Here is a 25,951-nt window from a genome sequence, read left to right on the forward strand (position 1 = left end):
ATAAAAGTTTAACCTGGGATTGTTATGATGCCTTGACTTGGGATAAAATGAAGGAGTCAGGAATGTTGAAAATGCCGTTGGTGGGAAGTAATGTTGGCGAATCCTCCCGGCAATATGCGGGGACGCCCTTTCGATCAGGTACGGGTGCCGACGATCACCCGAAACCTACCGGCAGTACCGGAAAAAAGGGTTTCTGCTTTAATTACAACAGAGGTAGATGTACTAGACCCCAGGGATCGTGTAAATTCAAACATGAATGTAGTGGTTGTGGGTCGTCCCATCCTGAGTCCTCGTGCAGAGCCAGAACGGGTGATAACGGGGGGAGAGGAGGCGCCAAACAGGTCTAATATAGTCCGAGGGGCGCCTTTACCCACTCCGATTGATACCCTGGCGATGATTCCTTGGCTCAGTGACTACCCGGATCGTACTTCTGCTGGGGTGCTGCGGAACGGTTTTTCGTATGGTTTCCGCATCCCGGTAGGGGACTTTCGGGGTGTGGATAGGTGTAAAAATCAACTTTCCGTCCTGCAGCATACGACCGTAGTACAGGATAAGATCAGGAAAGAGGTGACTCGAGGTCGGGTCGCCGGCCCGTTTAGTGTACCTCCGGTCCAGAATTTTGTTTGTTCTCCCTTAGGGGTAGTCCCCAAGAAAGACCCCGGTGAGTTCCGACTGATTCATAATTTATCAGCCCCACGAGGTCTTTCCGTAAATGATGCAATTGATCCAGAAGTGTGTTCGGTGCGGTACGCATCCTTCGATGAGGCCGTAGCCATTTTGAATCGCCTTGTGCCCGGGGCGCTGATGGCGAAGTCAGATATCGAGTCAGCGTTCCGTTTGCTCCCGGTACATCCAGACGACCAGCGTCTCCTAGGATTCATGTTTCAGGGTTGTTATTACATGGATAGGTGTATGCCAATGGGGTGCTCTATATCCTGTGCTTATTTCGAGAAATTCAGTAGTTTTCTACAATGGGTCTTCACAAAGAAAACAGGTTTCCGAGATGTAATGCACTACCTTGATGATTTTCTGTTTCTTGGGGCAGCCGGGGGTCTTGAATGTGGCCGGGCCTTGGCCGAATTTTGTGTGTTAATGAAACAGTTTGGTGTGCCATTGGCGCCGGGTAAAACAGTGGGTCCTACGACTTGCCTCGAGTTTCTGGGGATCGAGTTGGACTCCATTGAGGGGTGTTTCCGTTTGCCAGCCGAGAAAGTGTTGAAGTTCAGGGCTGCGCTGCAAATGTGTATAAATGCATCAAAAGTTACGTTGCAACAATTACAGCAGGTGGTGGGACAGTTGAATTTTGCCTTGAGGGTAATACCAATGGCCCGCCCCTTTTCCCGTTCAATTGCCCAAGCGATGGTTGGCCTTAAAGAGGGCCATCATCGCACGAGACTATCGGCCGAGATCCGCCAGGACATGCGTATTTGGTTAGCATTCTTGGCGGATTTCAATGGTAGAATCGTCTGGAATGAACCAGCCGTGTCTTCTGAAGAGCTGGGGCTATGGACAGATTCGGCAGGAAGCATAGGTTTTGGCGCCATCTTCGGCACGAAATGGTCGGCACAAAGATGGCCGACATGGTGGCATGAGAATGGGCTGACGAGTAATATTGCTTTCCTGGAACTGTTTCCCATCTTGGTGGCCTTGAGAACATGGCCCGATGGGTTCAAAGATCACTCTGTCATATTTTGGTCTGACAATATGACCGTGGTCGAGTGCATCAATAGTCAGGCAGCACGTTGTAAACTGATTTTAAGACTGCTTAAGGAAATTGTTTTACTGTGTATGCAATTACACGTGCTATTCAGAGCAAAGCATGTTCCAGGGGTGATGAATCAGGCGGCTGACGCACTGTCTCGTTTTCAAATGCAGGCTTTTTCGGGTTTCCTCCCCTCAGCGGACCCAGAGCCGGCACCCTTTCCCGAAGCTCTCTGGTCTCTCGGTGCCCCGAACTTCGTCACCTCGTGGGAGAGAGTCTAGCACCAAGGACGAGGAAGGCATACGAAGGGGCGTTTCGGGCCTATTTAGCCTTTTTGGGGAGTGATAGAGAGCGACTTTGGGGTCACGAGGAAGGGGTAGTGAATTTCCTGATGTCCTTACGTAGGGCTGGGAAATCGGTGGCTACGGCCCAGAGGCATCGTGCTGCCATTTCCTTTGTTGCCAGAGCGCACGCTATCCAGGACCCGACAGCGTCTTTCGTTGTACAGAAAGCGCTGCGTGGGTGGCAACGCCTTGAGGGTCGCAGAGTAGATGAAAGGCGCCCGATAGGTTTGGATAGATTGTCCCAGTTGTTGGCCACACTCCCGGCCACATGTTCATCTCAGTTTGAGGCGGTGCTGTTCCGAGCCGCTTTTACGCTAGCATTTCACGGAGCAATGCGAGTAAGCGAACTGGTTGCAAGGAACAAACTGGATGTGGCAGGGGGTTTGTGCCAAGAACACGTTCAGATCAGGGGAGAAACAATGACTGTCTCCTTTGTGAAGTCCAAGACTGACCAAGATGGGATAGGTGACTGCGTCATCATACGCAGGATTCCTGGGTCCTCCATATGTCCGGTAAAGTGTTTAGAGGATTACCTAGCACGAAGGGTGGCATCATGGGGGGGGACTTTGTTAAGACACGCTGACGCCACCCCACTGACGAAATTTCAGTTTCAGCGGGTGCTTGCGATGTCAATTGCCGCTGCGGGCTTGAACCCGGGCGAATTTGGGACCCATTCCTTTCGGATAGGGGCTGCTACGGAAGCTACAGCCAGGGGTCTTAATGTTGAGCAAGTGAAACGAGTGGGGCGTTGGTCCTCCAATTGTTATAAAAGATACGTGCGGTTGCACATGTTGTGAAGCTGTAATAATGTACTCACGCTTCTTGTTTTTGTTTGGTTTTCAGTTACGCAAGCCTACGAGGCGGGGCGGACTATGCAGTCGACCCTACACCAGGCCAGCGGTCAGACATCACCGGCTGTGAAAAAGGAGGTGTGGGTCGTGGGCCACTCATACGTGAGGCGTGCCGCAGACGTATTCAAAGCAGGTGACATGATTCACGTAGCTGGGGAATACGGGTACAGGATGTCCTTCTACGGAAGGGGCGGTCTCTGTATTGACCAGTTTCAATCATTTTTCGAGGGTTTGTTAGGGCGGACAAGGTCACCGCCGTCTATAGTTATAGTGCATGTTGGGGGCAATGATTTGGTCACCATCGGTAGACGACTACTCCTGGAGGCAATGCTTTCCACTGTAAGTTGGTTGGCGAGGAGAGTTCCGGGGTGCACGATTGCATGGTCCCATTTGATTCCACGAATGGTGTGGCGGGGGGCTATCTCTATTCCTGCTTTAAACCATTCTGTTAGAAAGCTTAACAATAAAGTGAGTAGGTTGTTCCGTTCCAGGACATTGCATTCTATTTCTCATAACTGTATTAATGATGACAGTATGTATTTGGGGGATGGTGTGCATTTGTCTTGGGTGGGGAATGAGTTACTCTTAGGAGACTTCTTAGCATGGTTAAAATCGTTGAAACATGACCTTTAGGTAGGAGTTTTGTGGGGGGTCCGGATAGCCGGTCAACTATCCGGCCTGTGGCGGTAAGGTCATGATCGGTGAGCACTAATTGGAAGATCCCTATGAGTGGGCGTCACCCAACACGGATGGGAGCGCTCGGGGGAGGTGGCCTTTGGCCCCTCAACGGGGAGGCGGTCCCTTCTAAGGATGGGTCGCCGAAAGAAGAGGAAAGGCGGTCAAGGCCCCTTCCTGTGTAGGAGGGGTTACAGCCCCCTCCTGGGGAATTTCCCGGGGCCAGTGACATCTGCGACGGCAGATGCGGTAAGTTGTGTGGGGTTGGGGGGAGGTCTACGATACCTTCTAGATACCTCACACGAGTCTTCGAACGACCTTTAACTGGCGTCGAGTTGATAAGTGCCCCCGTCAAGTCAAGGGAAATTGGTAGTAGTTGCACTTGAGTACGCCTCAGTGCTGTCGCCCCTCCCAAGTGGGGGGGGTATGTCTGGTTAGGGATCTTGACACCGGTTACGACCTTGCCGTTGGCCCTTAAACGTTAGGATGTACAATTTCAATATTTCAAGTAAATGTTTTGTAGGATGTTAGATCGGCTAGGAGAACCTCTGTATTAGAGAATCTGTTAAGGTTAGCCAAACATCGCAATGTGGTATGAAATTGTACATTAATGTTTTAATGTTTTAATTTTTTGTTTTAATAAATACGGCCGGGAGGGTCACTCCCTCCCACTTCCAAAAACTTCAAGAACTGTTTCCGGTTTCCCTCCTTTGGGGATTGTGTTGAGAGGGGGTGGCGGGTATCTCAGCCATATGGAAAGGGGCGACCACTCGGTCCCCCCGAACGTATGGCGGAGTGCCTCGATCCCCCCGGGAAGCCATTTTGGGCGGGAGGCGCGTCTCGGCTGGTATGCCCGAAGCGGCGTAGCCGGGGCGCGCTTTTTCCCGCCCTAGAGTGGGCTGGCCTAGACACTGACGCGGCCGGCCACGCCCTCAGGGCAGGCAGGGGCGGGTTTACGCCCGCCCTGAAGATGGATAAAAAGGGACGCAAGACCAGAAGACATCCTCTTGTTCCTGTGCTCTGAAGCTGCACCTCCTCGCTGCACGTGAGCTCGAGACGGAACGAAGAGCCAATTTTGACCCACCCACCAGCCCCTGAGGACAGCCAGTTGTTTTAATAAAGATTGATCGATTATTCTATTTCGTTTACAGGTTGTTTTAGTGTTATGTTGATGTTGAATGTGTAATAAAGATTGGTCTAATTGTACAAGTTTGTGATTAAAGAACTTCGGATTTAAGGTCCATTTTTAAACATGTTTTTCGGTCATAGTGGCCAATGTAGTTTCGTTTAGTTAGCATTTGTCGTATTTATTTTGGTCGGGCGGTAAGGTCATGATCGGTGAGCACTAATTGGAAGATCCCTATGAGTGGGCGTCACCCAACACGGATGGGAGCGCTCGGGGGAGGTGGCCTTTGGCCCCTCAACGGGGAGGCGGTCCCTTCTAAGGATGGGTCGCCGAAAGAAGAGGAAAGGCGGTCAAGGCCCCTTCCTGTGTAGGAGGGGTTACAGCCCCCTCCTGGGGAATTTCCCGGGGCCAGTGACATCTGCGACGGCAGATGCGGTAAGTTGTGTGGGGTTGGGGGGAGGTCTACGATACCTTCTAGATACCTCACACGAGTCTTCGAACGACCTTTAACTGGCGTCGAGTTGATAAGTGCCCCCGTCAAGTCAAGGGAAATTGGTAGTAGTTGCACTTGAGTACGCCTCAGTGCTGTCGCCCCTCCCAAGTGGGGGGGGTATGTCTGGTTAGGGATCTTGACACCGGTTACGACCTTGCCGTTGGCCCTTAAACGTTAGGATGTACAATTTCAATATTTCAAGTAAATGTTTTGTAGGATGTTAGATCGGCTAGGAGAACCTCTGTATTAGAGAATCTGTTAAGGTTAGCCAAACATCGCAATGTGGTATGAAATTGTACATTAATGTTTTAATGTTTTAATTTTTTGTTTTAATAAATACGGCCGGGAGGGTCACTCCCTCCCACTTCCAAAAACTTCAAGAACTGTTTCCGGTTTCCCTCCTTTGGGGATTGTGTTGAGAGGGGGTGGCGGGTATCTCAGCCATACTAACTCTTCAATCCCAACCCCTTCCCCCCAAGTCAGAATCACACTCGAAAGCAACATTTAGTGCAGGAGAAGGAAAGGGACGGTGTCACCTTATCCAAAAAAAGGAATGCAGGTACTCTGCCTTTAGCCACACTTCAAGTTAACATAATGGCAAAAACGAGAGGGGTGACCCGTGGGGAAATAAGTAGTGTTTCAGTTTCAACATCAGGAAACTCTCTTAGCTTATCAGGCAATTGTGCACAGGCCCCTCCATGTCAGGCTGTGAACGAACCTGAAGACAGTATGCTTGCCAAATTGTGGGAAAAAATTGTGGTAATGCTTGAACCTGTTTTCACTAAATTGTCAGATATCGAAGCAAGGCTTAAAAAAATTAAGCAACATCTTCTCCCTCCCAAATCCCAAGCACGTAATGAAACAGTTAGTGTCCCCAAGGAGCCTAGGCTACTAACAGTGCATGCAATACCAACATCTTTTTTAGATGCCATAGCCTGTACTAGCAAAACGGCGTCTGCCCCTTCTGTAAATCTGATAAACATGCAAGCTACAATAGCAAGGGCGGGTATTCCGCCAGAGTTTATTGAGGGTAGTGAATCAGGAATGCCCTGGGGTGGATTGTCATACCCCAGGGATTCCCTAAAATAACTGCCAGAATCCACGCCGTATACTGTCATACTTACTAACGTTCCAACACACCACACAGGCTCTGAGGAACACTGGTCAGCCCTCAAAAATAAGGCCCTTCATTTAATAAACATCAGAACTGGGCTGGACACACATCTCTATCAGGACCTTAAAATGATCCGTAAAACCTCCTGGATAGGTACTACATCCAAAGTATGCAGTGGTGATTGTGTGGTCCTGAATTTCGGGTCTTCGCAACTGGTAAAGACGATTTTGGAAAGGATAGGTCCAAGACACTTGAGCAGGGATGGTATTTGTATAATGCCACTTGGGCTTTTCTATCGTAATACCATCTCGCACACTCCCAGAAGGGGCTGTAATTGGAACGGGTCTCAGGCGCAGAATCGCTATGATTATAATGTACCCCTTCACAATAGATTCAAGCTATTTGCAAGCCTGGAGGACATAGATTGACTGAGTTGTACACCCTTTATTCATACGATCCCTCCTATACTGGCAGATCTGGGTAGTGGTGTAGCACTACAAGGTCTAAATCCAATTGCTGCTTCCCCGTTACATGCCCATAGAACGCCAACCCTGGGTATACACTTATCACCCTCCGGATCTATAGAGGCATCTTCCTGTTGCCGTGACCGAGTCTTGCCCCGGCAATGTGACTAAATATTCTGTACCTGGGTGCGGCCAAAGTCCTGAAATAAGCAATACTGATTCCCACAATGATACCACTGGCCCAAAATTGGTCTCCTGGAATATAGCTGGACTTGTGAGTAAAACAGTTTCCAGTGAATGGTCCACATTTATTGAAGCACAGGACATTGTTATTTTTCAGGAGATTTGGACCTTGGAAAAGGTTTTCCGTCCAGGATATTTAAACTTTTCCAAAGTTGCTGAACAGGGAATGTGTGGCAGACCCAAAGGGGGTCTGATTACATGGGTAAGGCAGTGCCATCGGTTTAAGCTCAAGGACATTTACATTGACTGCAGGGACATCCTTATTATTAAGTTACACAAGGGAAGTCTACCGGGCATGTTACTCATTAATGTCTATTCCAGGGGCAATCAAGGTCGCAAGGCTTCGGAAATGGTTGCTATTTTAGATTCTTTTTTATCTAATAACCAAGGGTAAGATAAGATTCTTATAGCTGGCGACTTTAACTGCATATTCGAACCCCTGGATATCTATGACACATATGTTAGTGCAGAAGAGGATGAATCTTGGTCCATCTCCCTACTGGATCTCCCCGTTATTAAAAAATGGTCTAGTGCAGCATTACAACTGAATGTTTTCTGCCTGGAACACGAGGTGAGAGCAGCAAATGGGTGTACCTACTCAGATAAATATGGGATGCCAACCTTTACTAGTGGGCAACGTGCTAGTCGCATAGACTTTTTTTGCTTAGTAAAGAGCTATGGTCGAGCTTACTGGACATGGAGGTACATGTCCGTCCCGAAAGTGACCACAACCCTTTGCTACTTTCTTTTTGTTATTCTAATTCTACTTATGCAGAGGGATTGGCAGTTAGCTCCGACTATGCAGAGGCCCACATGACCAATAATACACGTGGCCTCAAATGGTCTAAAGTGGCACGTAAAGCTGAGTGTGTGAATTACAAGAATAGGCTGGCATCTAGTGCCATAGTTACATTACAGGCAGAGACACTCATACTGATACTCAAAAAACAAAGTAATAACCCATATACACACTCATGTAGCTACTCACCAACCCATGCAGCTACTTATACATAAAGTGAGACACTGATAAAGATATTTAAATATTTAAACATTACTCGTTAATACATGTATTCACTAAGATACACTTAATAAGTCAGTTATAAGATCAATTTTACCAAAAAACCAACCATTTAGACACTTATTTACCCATTTATTCTTCCGTCGACCTTTTGATATACATATATAAAAAAAATTATTTTTCAGAAAGACACACATTCACTGGATGATGTCATCAGTGATGTCATATGAGATGTCATCAGTGATGTCATGAGTGATGTCACTGACCATGTCATGAGTGATGTAATATGTGACGTCATCTGCAGTGCATTGTGGGCGCGTGAGTTATAGTTAGCTGAACAAATTATAACGGGGGAATTTCAATGGTTTTGTATGAGTGAAATGTCCACCTAACTATAACATGTGTGAAACCTATGGTTTTTTCAAGGAATTTCTAAGATTTTTTAAATGCTAATTCCAAACTATAATGTGGCTGAAACCGATGTTTTTTTCACTGAATTTGCAAGGTTTTTTAAATGCTAATTCCTAACTATAACGTATGTAAAACCTTTGTGTGTAAAACCTATGTTTTTTTCAGTGAATTTCAAAGGTTTTGTAAATGATAGTTATTGAATGTATTAATTATTATATTTTTTCTTTTTATACTAATTTCTTAAATTTTTAATATAAATATTTATATTTATTTTATTTTTTTAATTATATTTCATATTCTTAATGTAAAATAATAACAAAACTAAATTGAAAAACATTTTCTTTATTAATATTTTTCTCCAATATGTTAAAATTGAATTCTATATAATTCCTTTATCATTGTTTTTTTTGGTAACCGTACCGTACACGTATGCTAACAGAATTACACCAAATTTGGCAGAGAGGTAGAGTTCAGTGCACATATTGTGCTTTTTGTTTAATGGTGTAAATCCGTTCAATAGTTCATGACAAAAACCCCTATAGATAATGCATGTAGTCTTCTATGCACCGGCAAACTTGTCTTTTATACCTTCAATTCCCCAATCTGTATCCTTACACTTCCAGTAAACACTATCACACTTCTGTTTAGTATTGTAGTGACGATACAGCACTATGTGCTTATCTATACACTATTTTAAAATAATTAATTCACTACATTAAAACACTAATCAACAGATGTACAATAAGTGGTACATCCTCGGAGATATGACAGTTATTGTGTACTGTGATATCACCTCCTTCCACACACCATGGCACATCTTTTGCACTACCAGTGCATCACAAAAGTGATGCAACAGCGGTGTTAAAAGAGGCACAAGGGGGTTGTAAATCCACCCGTGACACATAGAAATTCATTCAGGCAGTTTCACCAGCAGTGCAAATTGAAGCATAGACTTGTAACATATTTATGTGCATATGTTACATTTAAGTCCTTCAGAGGTTATACAGTACACTATAGGTAAACTGCTTATAGATTTATGCTGTAGCAGTTCCTTATAGTTCTGCAGTTTCACATGCACCATACACTAGTAATGTATTAATTAGGTCATTTATGAATTACACATTCATTCTGAGAAACTTTTATACACTAACATAGAAATATAGTTATTTCTTTGACCAGTGAAGGTAGTTCTAAAAAGAATAGGTTATTTTTGTTTCTTTAGTTTTCTATTTTTTTTGTGTCAAAAAAATGGAACTGGAACCCAAAAAGTGTCCAACAGGAACAAAAGAATGAAAAAATAATAATTAATGTCGAGGACAGCAATGCTCCTGCTTCCTGCATTTTATCAGGTCAATAGTCTGTTCCCCATTACACAAGTTTATCGCAATAAATGCATAGAATTTTAACTTCACCAAAATCAGGATCAATTTGTGGATGTGGACTGCTTGCTGAAAATGCTGCTGCAGCAGTTGATGTGCTTGGTGCAGTAGCAGGTGGGTTGTCCTGCAACCTCCGTTTTGCAACTTGCGCAAAGTTGTTGGGGTGCAAGTTCTTCACGTGTCGCACCATGTTTGCTGTGCCAAAGGAGTACTTTTTAGATGGATCACCCCTTGAAAGAGTTGTTTGGCAAATTTTACAGGTTACTTTTGGAGCATTCACCTTTTTTTGCCCTTCAGGAAAAGTAAAACACTTCCAAATTAGAGCTTCTTTCCTCTTCTTTGGACGTTCTTCAGGAATGAAATCTCCCTCTGAAGAATGGCTGGAAGATGAGTCCATTGCTCTTATTATAGTGATCTTCCTTCCATTTGACAGGATTCTCAGAAGAGATGTTTCTTCTTAGAAAGTCAAAGTAGAATCATTAAAATGGGACGGACCTTTCAACAGTTGGAATAGGAAGTGTTATGAACCAATCAAATCTCTTCTTTTAAAGTCACATGGCTTTGCGTACTTCTACGGTGTGCTTACGGTGCTTTTACGATGCGAGTACGCATGACGTTCCACTGTGATTTGTGTAATTGCTTTTAAAAGTTACCCTAGATAATGTGTTCTGTTAGTGTGTGCATTAAATACATAAATGTATGTTTTTAAACATTTAAAAACATTTGATGGGATGCATAAGGTCAAAGCATATTCATAGCGTATGTGCGTGTACGCGCTGAGTATGATTAGCAGTACAAAGTATGGTGCAATCACCCTCTCAGTGTCAAATCAGAGCACAGGGCGTGCTACGAGAATGGTTACAAGTGGTCACTCATTGGAGATCAGATTCTGGGCCTGCCTCTGCACACATGATAACCCCGCCCGTCTCTCTCTGTTGTTAATTGTTGGTGCACACACTCACACTTGCACATGCGCGGTGCACGCCCGCCCACATTCCCCAGATGTCACCACCTAGTTTTCTTGCTATTACTAAGCCTGGAAGCCAATACATTAGCCAATGGGAGGTGCCCCACGGGCATCATTCTTGTAGAGCGTGAAAACGCTCCCAATGACGGCCCTGGGCTTGGTTTGGTCAGCCCCCACAGTTTCCATATAATGCGGGCACTGACGTGAGCACACTCTCTTTTTCCTGCCTTTGCTATGGTAACAGGCAGACTGTCGTCGTCGTCGATTTTACTACGAACTGTTTGCTCGAGCGGAGGAGGGCTCGTGACACTAGATGTGGTGTCACTGCTGCTGCTGCCCAGCCAGGCCACCATAGGCGCAGTGGTGGCGACGCCCGCGCCCAGCCCACCCTAGGCCCAGCCCAAGCCCCAGCCTTTGAAGACAAGACAAGAGACAACAGAAGCAAAGGTAGGAGAAGCCGCTGTAAATTGTACCTGCATCAGAATATTTTTTTTTACTGTGTCACGTGGCCCTCCCATCTCTGTTTTGCTTTATTTTTGTGCGCCACATGCTTTGTGCTTCATCGTATTTGCTCCCTCCCAATCCTCCTGTGACTTTTAATATTTATTGCTACCTTAGGTGGCCTTCCCAGGCCTCTATTCTTATTGATCGTATATGACTGACCGTAATATTTCCTTCTGCGTCACGGGGCCCTCTCAGGCCTTTTTTAAATAAATTGTGCTTGCATGAATTTTTGTGTCTTATTTTTGAACAGTGTCACGTGCTTTAGCCTGTATTGTTATAAATTGTGCGTTCATAATAGTATTATTTTTCTACTGTGTCACGTGGCCCTCCAAGCTCTGTTTTGTTTTAAAGTTGTGCGCCACGTGCTTTGTGCTTCATCGTATTTGCTCCCTCCTAATCCTCCGTGACTTTTAATATTTATTGCTACCTCACGTGGCCTTCCCAGGCCTCTTTTCTTATTGATCGTATATGGTTGATCGTAATATTTCCTTCTGTATCACGGGGCCCTCCTAGGCCTTTTTTAAATAAATTGTGCGTGTATGAATTTCTGTGTCGTATTTTTCAACTGTGTCACGTGCTTTAACCTGTAGTGTTATAAATTATATGTTCATAATAGTATTTTTTTACTGCATCACGTGGCCCTCCAAGCTCTGTTTTACTTTATTTTTGTGCGCCACATACTTTATGCTTCATCGTATTTGCTCCCTTCTATCCTCCCGTGACTTTAAATATTTATTGCTACCTCATGTGGCCCTCCCAGGCCTCTATTCTTATTAATTGTATATGGTTGATCGTAATATTTCCTACTGCGTCATGGGGCCCTCTTAGGCCTTTTTTAAATAAATTGTGCGTGCATGAATTTCTGTGTCGTACTTTAGAACTGTGTCACGTGCTTTAGCCTGTATTGTTATAAATTGAGCGTTCACAATAGTATTTTTTTACTGCGTCACGTGGCCCTCCAAACTCTGTTTTGCTTTATTGTTGTGCGCCACTTGCTTTGTGCTTCATCGTATTTGCTCCCTCCTTATCCTCCCATGACTTTTAATATTTATTGCTACCTCACGTGGCCTTCCAAGGCCTCTATTCTTATTGATCGTATATGGTTGATCGTAATATTTTCTTCTGCGTCACGGGGCCCTCCTACTCCTAGGTCTTTTTTAAATGAAGTGTGCGTGCATGAATTTCTGTGTTGTATTTTTGAACTGTGTCATGTGCTTTAATCTGTATTGTTATAAATTGTATGTTCATAATAGTATTTTTCTACTGCGTCACGTGGCCCTCCAAGCTCTGTTTTACTTTAGTTTTTGTGCGCCACATGCTTTATGCTTCATCGTATTTGCTCCCTTCTATCCTCTCGTGACTTTTAATATTTATTGCTACCTCACGTGGCCCTCCCAGACCAGCTGTTCCGCGCCACCGACTGGGGCGCCTCGCGTTGGGGATAGGTTCTTCACCTTGGCTGCTCGTGTATTAGGTACCTTACCTTTCCGAACAGCCCCACGGGAGCAGACTGCGGGGCCCTGTAGGGTTACTCTTAGGGTATCTCCTCTAGAGCAGGACCAATTGGCCTGCTCCCTGATTGACCCAGTGAGGTTGTATCTTTCTTCTTAATTTTTAATGTTTACCTAATTCTCACTGTGTAGTACCTAACACCCGAGGTCCTGAAGAATTGCCAGACAGGCAAGAAACATGTCGACCTTTTTAGAGGGTTGAGTTAGCCCACTGTAGATTAAGCAGTTCCTGTCTCCCCTCCCACCATTTTAACCAAGGGAGTCAGCCACGTGAATAAAGTCCCCTGTGGACTGACTCACCTTCTTTTAATTTCACTATTCCCTCACGACTACACCTTCACCAGACCCCTTACACACACTCAAACCATTGGCTGGAACAAAAGATCTCCAACAAAGAGCGCCTACGGCGCCCGTCAGACATTGCAGCGCCAGTCTGACAAGGAGCAGGAGACCAATGATGAAGCATGACACCTAGGTTCCTGGGTGTGTGAGGTCTTCTAGTTCCAATAAGGGAACACCTGGTTCCCTGCTTTCGTTCTATCTCCATATCTTTACACATACTTCCTTATCCATCCCCGGGGAACTTAGTATTCTTTTGCTTAATAGTATTTTTGAACTGTGTCATGTGCTTTAACCTGTATTGTTATAAATTGTATGTTCATAATAGTATTTTTCTACTGCGTCACATGGCCCTCCAAGCTCTGTTTTACTTTAGTTTTTGTGCCCCACATGCTTTATGCTTCATCGTATTTGCTCCCTTCTATCCTCCCGTGACTTTTAATATTTATTGCTACCTCACGTGGCCCTCCCAGGCCTCTATTCCTATTGATTGTATATGGTTGATCGTAATATTTCCTTCTGCGTCACGGGGCCCTCCTAGGCCTTTTTTAAATAAATTGTGCATGCATGAATTTCTGTGTTTTATTTTTGAACCGTGTCACGTGCTTTAGCCTTTATTGTTGCAATTTGTGCGTTCATATTAGTATTATTTCTTTACTCCGTCACATGGCCCTCCCAGCTCTGTTTTGCTTTATTGTTGTGCACCACGTGCATTGTGCTTCATCGTATTTGCTCCCTCCTAATCCTCCCATGACTTTTATTGTTTATTGCTACCTCATGTGGCCTTCCCAGGACTCTATTCTTATTGATCATGTATGGTTGATAGTAATATTTTGTTCTGCGTCACGGGCCCTCCTGGACCTTTTTTTAATAAATTGTGCGTGCATGAATTTCTGTGTCATATTTATGTTACTCTTGATAGTAAAGTATACTATATATACCAGGGCTGCTCATGTAAATGCTACTAGTGGGCCTGCAACATTAATTGTGCCATCTACACAAATAACCCTAAATAAAAAAAGTCAGGCTTGGCACTGCAGTGCCTGAGCGCCCTTTCTAAAACTGCCATGTTTTCAAACTGCATCCATTTGGCAGGCCTTGCCCGTCCCTTTGTATGGACTGTACTCTGTATCCTTCACTTAAACTTTGTGGTCATATTGAGCTGTGAAGACGGGGTGACAGTTGTTTTACTAATTATATTTTCAGACATCTTTATAGTCATTTATGTCTTTATACTTGAATGTGAGCATATAAAATTTTTTCTTTACATCTATAATGCTTTTCTTCTAACGTATTCTCCAGTTTACCTTCATTTTCCATAGAAATGAATGCCACTAAGTACCAAGAGCTTCTGGATTATATAAGCCGTAATGTGTATCCTGATGGTTTCAGTAAATTCCAGAAGCATGGATTGCATAGACTATCTAAAAAATTCTCTGTTGACGGTAGTATATTTTTTTCAGTATTGGCACATAATTTGAATGTCTAGATTAATGATGTTCTATTGACTGGTGTGATTCTTTCCTATACAGGTGAAAAGTTAATAGGTTGAAGAACAGTACGTGATTATGTCTTTCTGCACACAACATATTTTACAAACTACATTAATGTAAGAAAGGTATTTCTGATGAACTTTTTGTGTTTGAGAAAGGTTTGTGGTAGGTTGTTAAACTGTTTTCCTCTTTAAGAAATGTTACTTGTTTTGGATAGTTGATGAGGTTAGTTTCTGCTACATGTAAATTGTGTATACTATGGCTAATAACGTATGAAGTACATGTTGGTTCCTCTTTAGAAGCTCATGTGCTTTCATATATTTTTGCAGGTAATCGATATCTTCCTCTCAAATATGTTGGTCAAGACCAATTGTATGTATATTTCCATTCCTAATACAGTTACCTATCTTTAAGTAATAATTTCAAATCAATTTGTGTACTGAAATCCTTTAATTTTAACCTTAATATTTAGCAATACCAGCAACAGTGTCATCTTGTATCTTCCTCGGCAAATATCACTCTTCTACTTTTCAGGTAAATATTCATATCTGTTATGTGACTTTTCAGTGTTACTGGTGCAAATACTGATCGTCATTGGATACTTTTGGTAAGTGCATTTATCAATCTATTTTTAAAAGTTCTTGTTGGAAAATGACTGGTTGCAATAGTTCAAATTGTCAAAGAAATATTTTTCAAATATTTTAAATGTTAATTTTTCTAAATGATTTTGTAATGTATCTAGAGCACTGAAACCTATGATTGCTTTTCTTTTTTTTATTTATTTTTATTTTTTTATTTTTTATTAGCATCATGAGTAACATCAACTACATATATAAACAAGGTCAGATAGCTCATATAAGATAAAGCATCAATCAAAAACAATACTAAAAAGCAATATTTCTGTTAGATCGTTAAGACATAATTACTCCCCAAATTTCCTGTATCTTCCGTTTTTGCCTCAGTCCCTTAGTCATCGCTAAAGAGTTTTCCATATTATAAATGTCTTTAACCAGTAGCCACCATTCCATGACCGTGGGGGGATGACTTTGTATCCAGGCCCTGGCAATAGTTAATCTGGCACATGTAAAAAGTATATTCATCAGATCACGAGATCTATTGTTTACCCCAACAACTCCGATCAAAATATCCAATGGCGTGAGTATAATGGGCCTAGCCAATTTAGTCGAGATAACACCAACTACATCCTTCCAGAAAATGGATAGCTCGGGGCATGAAAAAAACATATGAACAATGTTTGCCCCCTTGAGTGCACATTTAGGACATTTTGTACGGTCATTCGAATCGTTCAATTCATTATTAGAAGCCCATTTTAGTATCCTGTCTGGTGAGTAATACAGTTGAAACAAAGTTTTAAACAGCTGTAATTTCAGACTAGATGATTGAACTGCATTATTTAGGCTATTTAGTGAGGAGGTTATTAAGTTTGGTGTTACATTCACATCCAACTTTGTGCTCCACTTTTCTGCCACCTTACTAATATCATCCTTATGTAAGATAGAGAAAGTCTTATAACCACAACTGATCAGTGCCTTGTCAGAATCCCTATACATACAGCTCCAGATTTCGGAATCAGATATACTATCAAGGCCTATTCTACGAGTAATATAATCCTTGATCTGATTATATTTAAACCAAGCCCTTTCTGGTACTTTATACATCATCTTTAACTTTTCAAAATTAGAAAATCCCGTATGGTCATACAAATCTCCCAAATTATTTATGCCATTATCCGAGAGCATAAAAGTAGCTGGATCGTGAAAAACACCTGGCAACCCTGGATTATACCAGAGTGGTGTTTTGGCGTGAAATAGGGAGATGTTATTCCTAACAAGGATAGATCGCCAGATATTCACTGTGTCTCGAATCGTCTTGAACCGTACTCGTTTAAAGTAATTGGGATCATTGAGTCTGTACAGAAACATAGTAGCATCATCCCCTAATGTGAATTTGTGAAAATAAAGACATTTGTCAGAAATAAGTAGGCTACGAAAGCGAGTTAAAAAAGCAGCCCAATAATATAATTTAAAGTCTGGTAGCCCGAGTCCCCCTTGGTCATAGGGGAGTTTAAGCAGAGATATTGCCCGCCGTGCTTTCTTATACCCCCATATGAAGCTGCTGATGATGCCCTCCAGTCTGCTAAAGTAAGTGTTACATACTCTTAAGGGTATAGACCGGAAAAGATAAAGAAATCTGGGTAAGATCTTCATTTTAATTAAATTAATTCGCCCCAAGATCCCCATTGGAAGTTTATGCCATTTCTTAAGAAGAAGAGAAGTTTCTTTTAATAAAGGTTCATAGTTGAGTGCAATTATTGAATCAAGACTAGAAGATATTTTTACCCCGAGATATGTTGCCACATTACATATTCCATCTATTGGTGTTAGTGACGTAAAATTTGTAATTATTTGTGTTTTGCTGATATTTAACCTATACCCTGATGCCATACCATATTTATCTGCTTCAATACCTATACCTGATATAGCTTCAGGGACATTTGTGGAGAAAACCGCTACATCATCTGCATAAGCAGTTATTTTTAGTGCATTAAGGCCATTTTTAAACGGTACAATCATCTCTTGTTTGTGCAATGCAATCAAAAAGGGTTCTATTGCTAAAGCAAATAACAGAGGAGACAGAGGGCACCCTTGTCGAGTGCCGCGTTCAATTGGAAAGATAGGTGAGCATAGTCCTGAATAGCATACTTTACCCCTTGGTTGATCATATAGGGATTTAACCCATTTTAGGTACTGACCTTTTATGCCGAATGCAACCAAAGCAGCCCAGAGGAAGTCCCACCCCACGCGATCGAAAGCCTTCTCCGCATCTAAAAGGATCATTCCGAGTGGGGTGGGATACATCCTAGCAACATCAAATGCCGATATAGCAGTATTAATGTGAGCGGTAGTATCCCGTTTGGGGATAAACCCATGTTGAAATGGTGAAACCATCTGTGGCATTAGTGACGCAAGCCTTGTTGCTAGTATTTTTGCAAATATCTTTGCATCAGCATTGATTAATGATATAGGTCTATAAGACCCTCTCTCTTGTGGGGGTTTCCCCTTCTTAAGAAAAAATATAATTTGAGTGCGATTCCAAGATTTTGGAGCTTGTTCACCTTTACCAATAGCTTTGATAACCATAATCAGAAGAGGAATTAATTCTTCCATGCATTTTTTATAAAGTTCTATGGGGATTGAATCTTCGCCTGCAGCTTTTCCCAGTGCTAAGGAATTGATAGCTGCCTGTATTTCTCCTACTGTTATATCTGCCTCTAAGTGATCGGCTTGCTCATCCTTTATATTCTGTACAACATTTTCTGTCAGATAGACTTTTATATTATCTCCTGTTGGAATTGTTTCAGGCGTATATAACTCTTGATAGTATGTGGCAAACTGATATAAAATTGATTTAGAATCTTGATATAATTGTCCATCGTCACCTTTTATTTCCTTGATCAGCGTTTGGGCTCGATCTTCCGCCACTTTATATGCCAAAATTTTTCCTATCCTCTCCCCACTTTCATATTGATTCAGCCTATATTTAGCTAATTTAGAAATGCTTTTCTCCCTAAAAATATTTTTCAAAACTAATCTTGATTCCATCAGTTTTAAATTTAAATCTTCGATTTCTTTTGCCCTTGTAGTGGTGAAATTAACTAGCATCTTAGATAGCCTCTCTTCGATATTAGATATATCATCTAGTAATTTTTTATTGTGAACCCTGTTGATTTTATTTTGCTGCCAAACAAACTGTTGTGTAAACCCACGGATACTAGCCTTACATGCATCCCATACCATCAGAGGAGATGTAGAGGACCCATTGATATCGATAAAATCTTTTATATGTCCTTTCAGCAAACTCACAAACTTAGCATCAGAGAAAAGATAACGGGGAAAGGAGAAGGGCCTAGGTGGATGCCTGTCCGTTTCAATTTCTATTATGAATGAAATCGGGTTATGGTCCGATGTCACCCTAGGGCATATTGACATTTTACTAGTTGACAATATAGAGTTAGAGGCAAAAACCATATCGATACGTGAACAGAGCTTATGGGCGGTTGAGTAGTAAGTATACCCTGCTAAGTGTGGGTGAAGATACCTCCAGGCATCTTTGATTGCATGTATATTAGCCAAATCTAAGATGGCAGCCCTCGTCTTACGCATCCTTTGCATCGCACCCTTTCTGGTTGTGTCCATATTATAATCCATAACACAATTAAAATCACCCAGCACTATACGTTCCCCTTCCCAAGTAAGTAACTCCATATTGACCTGATCAATTATTCTTGGTTCGTCCTGATTTGAAGCATAAACCCCACAAATTGTATATTGGAGACCTTCCAAAGTCACTTGTACCATGGCCCACCTGCCCGCTTTATCCGTCATTTTTTTGTTAACTTCTATTTTAAGCTGTTTATGCTTCAGTATGGCCACACCTCGAATTAAGGCATTGAAGTCTGTGCAGACCAAAAGATCATAGCCTAGCTGGTTCAATAACCGTCTATCCTTATATGCAATATGAGTCTCAGTTATAACTACTATCTGTGGGTTATGTATCCTGAGTTCTTCATATACTAGTCTCCTCTTAGTCCGATTGTTTAGGCCAGCCACATTCCAAACTAGAAGTTTTAATTGATACATTTAATTGGTATTGTTATTAAAGATTCTGACAAAACTTCTACCCAAAAAAAAACCATAGCATTTTTGCAAACCATATAAGTTTCTCTTAGCCAAAAAAACATAGATATATTTGTACTCATGATGCATTTTTTTTATTTTTTCCCCTCCCCCATTTCCCACCCAGTGGCTACCTTCTGGTCCCCCCATTCGGTTGACTGCCGTTCCCTTGGCAGTCGGTGAGCGGATAAAACACTGTTAGGGTCCAGGCATTCAACACTAATCGTAGCAAAACAACAGCAACACAAAAAGAAAAAGGAAAAACCCTGTGCTACCCAATGTTCGTAGGAGCAATCGCTTAGTTACCATATAAACTTTTATAACTAACCAAGATGTAACTGAAGAATCAACAAAAACCGTATGCACTGAGCATTAGACACTAACTTAGTTGTTAGCTTAATCATTTCCCCTGTCGCCAGGAAGCAATAGCACTTTCAACCTCATTTACTTCCACAAAGAAATAAGATCGGCCATTTTTGATCACTTTCAGCTTTGCAGGTTCCTGCAAATAAGCTTGATATCCAAGTTCTTTAATCGGATCAATGAATTGCTTCAGTTTCCATCGTCTTTCTAGCGTGAGTTTGCTTAGATCAGATCTCACAAAAAAGATAATAGAATCAATGGTGACTGGAGTGTTAGGCCGTGCTTTTAGAGAAATAGCTTGTCGGAGCAGATAGTTGCCTATATAAATCAAAATCGGTCGTGGGAATTTACCACTCTTATCTTTTTGAAATAGGGGTAAACGATGAGCCCGCTGGATCTGAGAGTCCCAATCCCAATCTGAAAGATCGGGAAATGCCTTTTGAAATAGTTGGGTAATATATGCTCTTGGGTCCGCCCCCTCCGCTCCTTCAGCAATACCAAAAACACAGAGATTCTGTCTTCTCTGTCTATTTTCTAAATCTTCCAGTTTATTTTGCATCTGAAGTAATTGAGAGGCATGTTTATTCACTGCTATTTCAGAGCGCTGTGACTTCTCCTCTGTCACCACCACTCTTTGCTGTAGTTCCTCTATATCTTGAGATACTGACCCCAATTTGCACGCCATCTCTTGCAAAGAGGTTTGAGTTCTGTTATTATCCTCCCTCATTTGCTGATAATGATCTTTAGCTTCTTGTTTCTGTTCATGAAGAAGTTGTAAGATTGTCTGAAAAGAAGCAGACACCTCCCCTTGTGGATCCCATTCTGTTGGCCCGCTAGATAAAGAAGAAACGATATTTTCCGTATGTAATTCTTGTATATTCTCTTCTGTCGGAGTAATTAATGCCTCACCTGTAGGCCCAATTAGAGTGTTAGGCAAGTCATGAGTTAGGTCTTGGGTTATACTGCCACTACTGCCACTACTGTTATTCCTGCTATTGTTACTGTTGCAGCTCTCTGACAAAGAGGCGGAGTTGTCTTCCGTAAGTATCGTATTAGGTACCGAGGGTACTGAAGGTACTGAAGGGTGTGGCTGATCCAATAAACTTTCCCCCAAAGACTCTGCTGATTCCTTATTCAAGCCAGATTTGTCAAAACTATCGGTCTTTGCTTTTGTCACCCTTGCTACATTAGAAATAATGGTCTGAGTAGGGCTGAGTGGTACAGTGATCTGGTTTAGATCTTTGGGGAAAATGTTTTGATCGTTGGGGCTGTTTCCAGATAATCTCATTGCCATAGATTTAACACCACCCTTAGCCTGTACCCATTGTCTAATTGGGCTGTTCTCAGCAATCATTTTCATAACATTTGTTTTGGATTTGCTTGTAATTTTAGTAGCTTTATTCTTATTTTTGCCCTTTAATTTCTTTGTGGTGAGTGTTTTATTTTTGTCTTTAGTCGCTTTTAACATCGTGCTGCTTCCTATATCGTTAAGATCCACATATTCTTCATCTGTCTCTGCGATATCGGTATTGTCAGTATTTTCAGCACCCTCACTTTCTCCCACGCCCTCAGCGCTCCCTTTGTCTGCAGGCATGCTGGTCGTATTAGTTATTTCAATGTGAGGGGTGCTCATACTAGTATCAGCATCAATATCAGAATTAGTCACTTTATTCACCAGTTCTGACGGTTCAGTATCTTCTTTGGCTAGAGTATTAGACAGATTAGTTAACTCTTCCTCTGCGCCAGCCAGCTCAGTAGTGTCTGTTGTAGATAGCATAGTTACATCATTTAAGGTATCCTCGTTCTGTGCTGCGGCACTACTGCTCTGAATAGGATTCTCAGACTCCTCTGTTCTCACTTGAGTGCCCTCAATTACTAATGAGTTCTTTGCTGTCTTATCAGCGGCGCTATCTACTGCATAACTTTTCTTTTGAGTCGGGTTTTTCTCCCCAAGTTTACCTAAGTGCAATTGTTCTGCATCTAAGGCTACATCCATCGCGTCCATCGCGTTCTTAACACATGAGAGTTTCTTACTTGTTGTAAATTCATTTGTGGCCGCATTTGAGACCAGCAGGGGGGTCATCGCTCTCCCGCTAGCAGCTGTTGTGCGGGTCGTGCGCGTAGGAGGTTTTGGAGCCATCGTGCTGCTGCTCCCGCTGCCGCTCGTCTCCTTTTCAGTGTTACTGGTGCAAATACTGATCGTCATTGGATACTTTTGGTAAGTGCATTTATCAATCTATTTTTAAAAGTTCTTGTTGGAAAATGACTGGTTGCAATAGTTCAAATTGTCAAAGAAATATTTTTCAAATATTTTAAATGTTAATTTTTCTAAATGATTTTGTAATGTATCTAGAGCACTGAAACCTATGATTGCTTTTCAACCTCAAAACTTTTGTGATTAAATATTTTTATATACATTAACATTCAGGCTGGACTTTTGCTCAACATATACATTGGCTATTATGTTTTCAGTTTGAAGAATGCTACCTAACTCAGCAGCAAGTTGCCGAGATTTTTACTAATGTAATATTTCTAGGGAATTATCTACTGAAAATTGAATGGACCTAATGGTTTCATCAGGTTTGACTTTAACATTTCAATGATCTATAAGGTGTCACACTGTAGTGTTGTCCTGAACATTGGATTATTCTGTATTTTCTTTTTTCATAGAAGGTCTTTGATAGATAAAGGCATATCATAATTGTTAACATAGTATAGTAAGATATTGTCATTATAGTTGTGAATTTTCAATAATGTTCGTAGTGAAGCCATTTGAATATGTTTGCAACAGTTGTGACTGTCTCTATTCCTGGATCTGAAAAAACCTAGAATCATGCATGATATAATGCAAAATAAGTTTTGAATTGTTAGAATTGCTGTTATGATGTGCTAATGTACATATTTTTTTACATTTAGAGTCTGTTGAAAAGTATTGTGGTGTCTGCAACCAAGATACTTCATCAATTTATATGCAAAACTTAATGGTAAGTACCCTCATTGACTGTAGATGCTGAAGATCAAAATTAAGTGATATAAGTCCTTGGGCTGTATTGGTGGCATTACGTGTCCAGTTCACATTCGTCTGATGCAGGTTGTATGTTAGTATGACTCAGATAACTGAGGCATTTGCAAGGGTCTTTTCAGAGTTCCGTCCACCATTTTGCTTAGCTGGCTATGCACCCTTCCAAGTTATGGACTCATTACCACTGTTGAGAGGTCACTATGTTTGCTATGGAAATACAAATAAAGTTTTCATTTAAAAAAGCTATTGACCTTTAAACAATGCAATGTTTATAACAAGTTACTTTACACTATCTTCCCAACAGGCTCAATGTTTCGAATGCAGCAGATGGGTCCACCTTGAATGTACAAACCAAATGTAACATCCTGGTTACCTTTTACTGGTTACAAATGTACAAAATGTATGTCTTGAAGTAAAGATGTGATCGCATGCAAGATGTCTAATTAGATGTTTTGCATACTCCTGCGATCTAGTGTTGTGTCCGGATTATCATAAGAAGTAATACTGAGACACACTTACTTCAACTGTCACGATTTGCACAATTCTTTTAGAGTTGGGCCAGACTTCCTCTAACATTCCTACTTAATTTTCTTTTTCAAATTGAGCAACTATTTCGCTAAGGTGTTGAAATATAAATTGAAATCTTCCTCCTCGTTGAAGGTCAACAAGCAATACCGCTCCTCCACACATTATTGTTCAATGGTAGTCTAAAAAGTATTGGTAATTCCACTATCACTAAGGTAGACGTCTGACAATAGAATCTATGATATAGTTACACCACTATTCCATGGTCATAATCCAAAAGGTGTGTTTAGAGTCACCAAAAAGAGCAATTATGCACATTTTATGCTGGACAGTATTGCTTCTAAACAGTCTTTCCCTGCTTTCTTCCATACCTTCAAAAAATAGTCTTTCAGGTCTGTACATCTGTAATGTACAACAGGCGTACTTGTTTTTCTTTTCTTTTGTCACTGAAATATATAAACTCATCAGTCACTCCTATGGCAAGCTTTTACAATCCTGAATGCTCAGTGCTGGGTTTTGTGTGAGAGGGCGCCCATGCATAAGCATGCTAAGTTTTTTTTGGCTGCATGAAACATGTAGTGTAACCTGTCAAACACTTTGAAATGCTACCATCCCACTAGTCCTAGAGACGGATGTAGAATTCAACCGTTCTACATAAAATAGAATTGGATGTCACTAAGTACAAAGTATTTCTGTATTATGCAAGCCCTAATGCGTCCCTTGAAGATTCCAGGGAAGTCCAGACACATACTCACTGAAACACACCAACCATTAGTAACCTGTAAAATTTGCCAAACAACTCTTTCAAGAGATGATCAATTTAAAAAATACTCATTTGGCACAGCGAATATGGCACAACACGTAAACAACTTGCACCCCAACAACTTTGCTTGAGCTGCAACACAGAGATTGCAGGACAACCCACTTGGTGCTGCACCAAGCACATCAACTGTTGCAACAGTATCTTCGGCAAGCAGTCCATACTCGCATATTGATCTTGATTTTGGTAAACTTAAATTTCTATGCATTTATTGCGTAACACAAAAGTGTTACGTGGAACAGTCTATCGACCTGATAAAAAACAGGAAACAGGAGCATCGCTATCCTCCACATTTGTCATTAGACATATATCGAGCTTTTTTATTGTAACAACTACTCCGGCCGAAGGCAGAGGGAAATTTGCATTCTTGCTGCCGTTCCTGGCTGGGGTTATCAATTATTCTACTTGTAATACAAATTCAAAGTGCAAGCCCTTTATGCAGCCTTCTTGATAACTACTTCCCGTGAATAGCAGTGGGTATTTTCCACACTTGCATAATTTCTTGCGACGCACAGTCTGTGTAATGAGCTGGGTATCCAAAGATCTACTTCCCTGATAAGGCAGTGGTTACTTTGCGCATCTGCAGCATTTCTTGTTTTTTACCTTATTCATCTTCCATTCAATGAACACATTATCCACACATACACACACTCACTTGCTGCCTTTCTTGGCTGGGGTTATCAATTACTCTTCAATTTCATATTCTGATTCAAAGTCAAGGCTATTTATCGAGCCTTTTTCATGTAGATACTACCCCGGCAGAAGGCTGTCGAAAATTTGCGCACTTGCTGACTTTCTTCGCAGGGGTTATCAATTATTGTTCAATTTTATATTCTGATTCAAAGTCATGGCCCTTTATAGAGCCTTTTTGTTGTAGCTACTACCCTGGCCAAAGGCAGTGGGAAATTTGCGTACTTGCTGCCTTTCTTGGCTGGGGTTATCAATTATTCTAAAAGTAATTCAAATTCAAAGTGCAGACCCTTTAATGAGCCTTCTTGGTAACTACTACCCGTGAATGGCAGTGGGTAATTTGCACACTTGTGTCATTTTCTTGCGTCCTTTCTACTACACAGTGTATGTACTTTGTACAGTTGCTTGCCTCCTTAGATGTAGTGCCAGTTTCTCAGGCTCCCACTACGGAATATGACTCACAGTCTATAATGGCCTGAAAAACCAAACACACACTTCCTTTACAAGGCAGTGGGTAGTTTGAGCATTTGCTGCCTTTCTTAATTTTCACCTTTTTCATCTTCTATTCAATCAACACATCATCCACACAAATACACACCTACTTGCTGCCTTTTTTGACTGGGGTTATCAATTATTCTTGAATTTCATATTCTGATTCAAAGTCAAGGCCCTTTGTCAAGCTTTTTTGTTATAGCTACTACCTCGGCCAAACACAACACGACATGGCAGGACTATGAAAAGCTTCTAAATCTACAGCACTACATGCCAAAAAGAAATGCTTACTGTGTAAGTGACATTTTCCATCTGTAAGATGTAAGATCTGTCAATAGAAAAGAAACATGTTCTCAGTGAAGTGAAATTAGTTTTTGTGATATAATGAAATTATTTTCACAGTTTCTTTACTGTTGTTTGTTGTAACAGTGTTTTTTTGCTCCTCCCGTTCAATATTTTAAGTTACACTGCAACTATTTTCACAACTTCATTACTGTAATATCGAGGTTTGTGGTGCTCACATAAAATATTTTGTGATACCTTGAAACAATTTTTAAAACTTGTTTACTATATTATCAGTGTTTCAACTGCTTTCATAAAACATTTTTGGATACATTGCAACTATTCTAAAGCATTCTTTACTGTAATATGAGTGTTTGAGGTGGTAACAGAAAATGTGCTGTGTGACTCACTACAATATTAAAACAG

Source organism: Lissotriton vulgaris, chromosome 11 (assembly GCF_964263255.1).
Source record: "Lissotriton vulgaris chromosome 11, aLisVul1.2, whole genome shotgun sequence".
Classification (NCBI taxonomy): Eukaryota; Metazoa; Chordata; class Amphibia; order Caudata; family Salamandridae; genus Lissotriton; species Lissotriton vulgaris.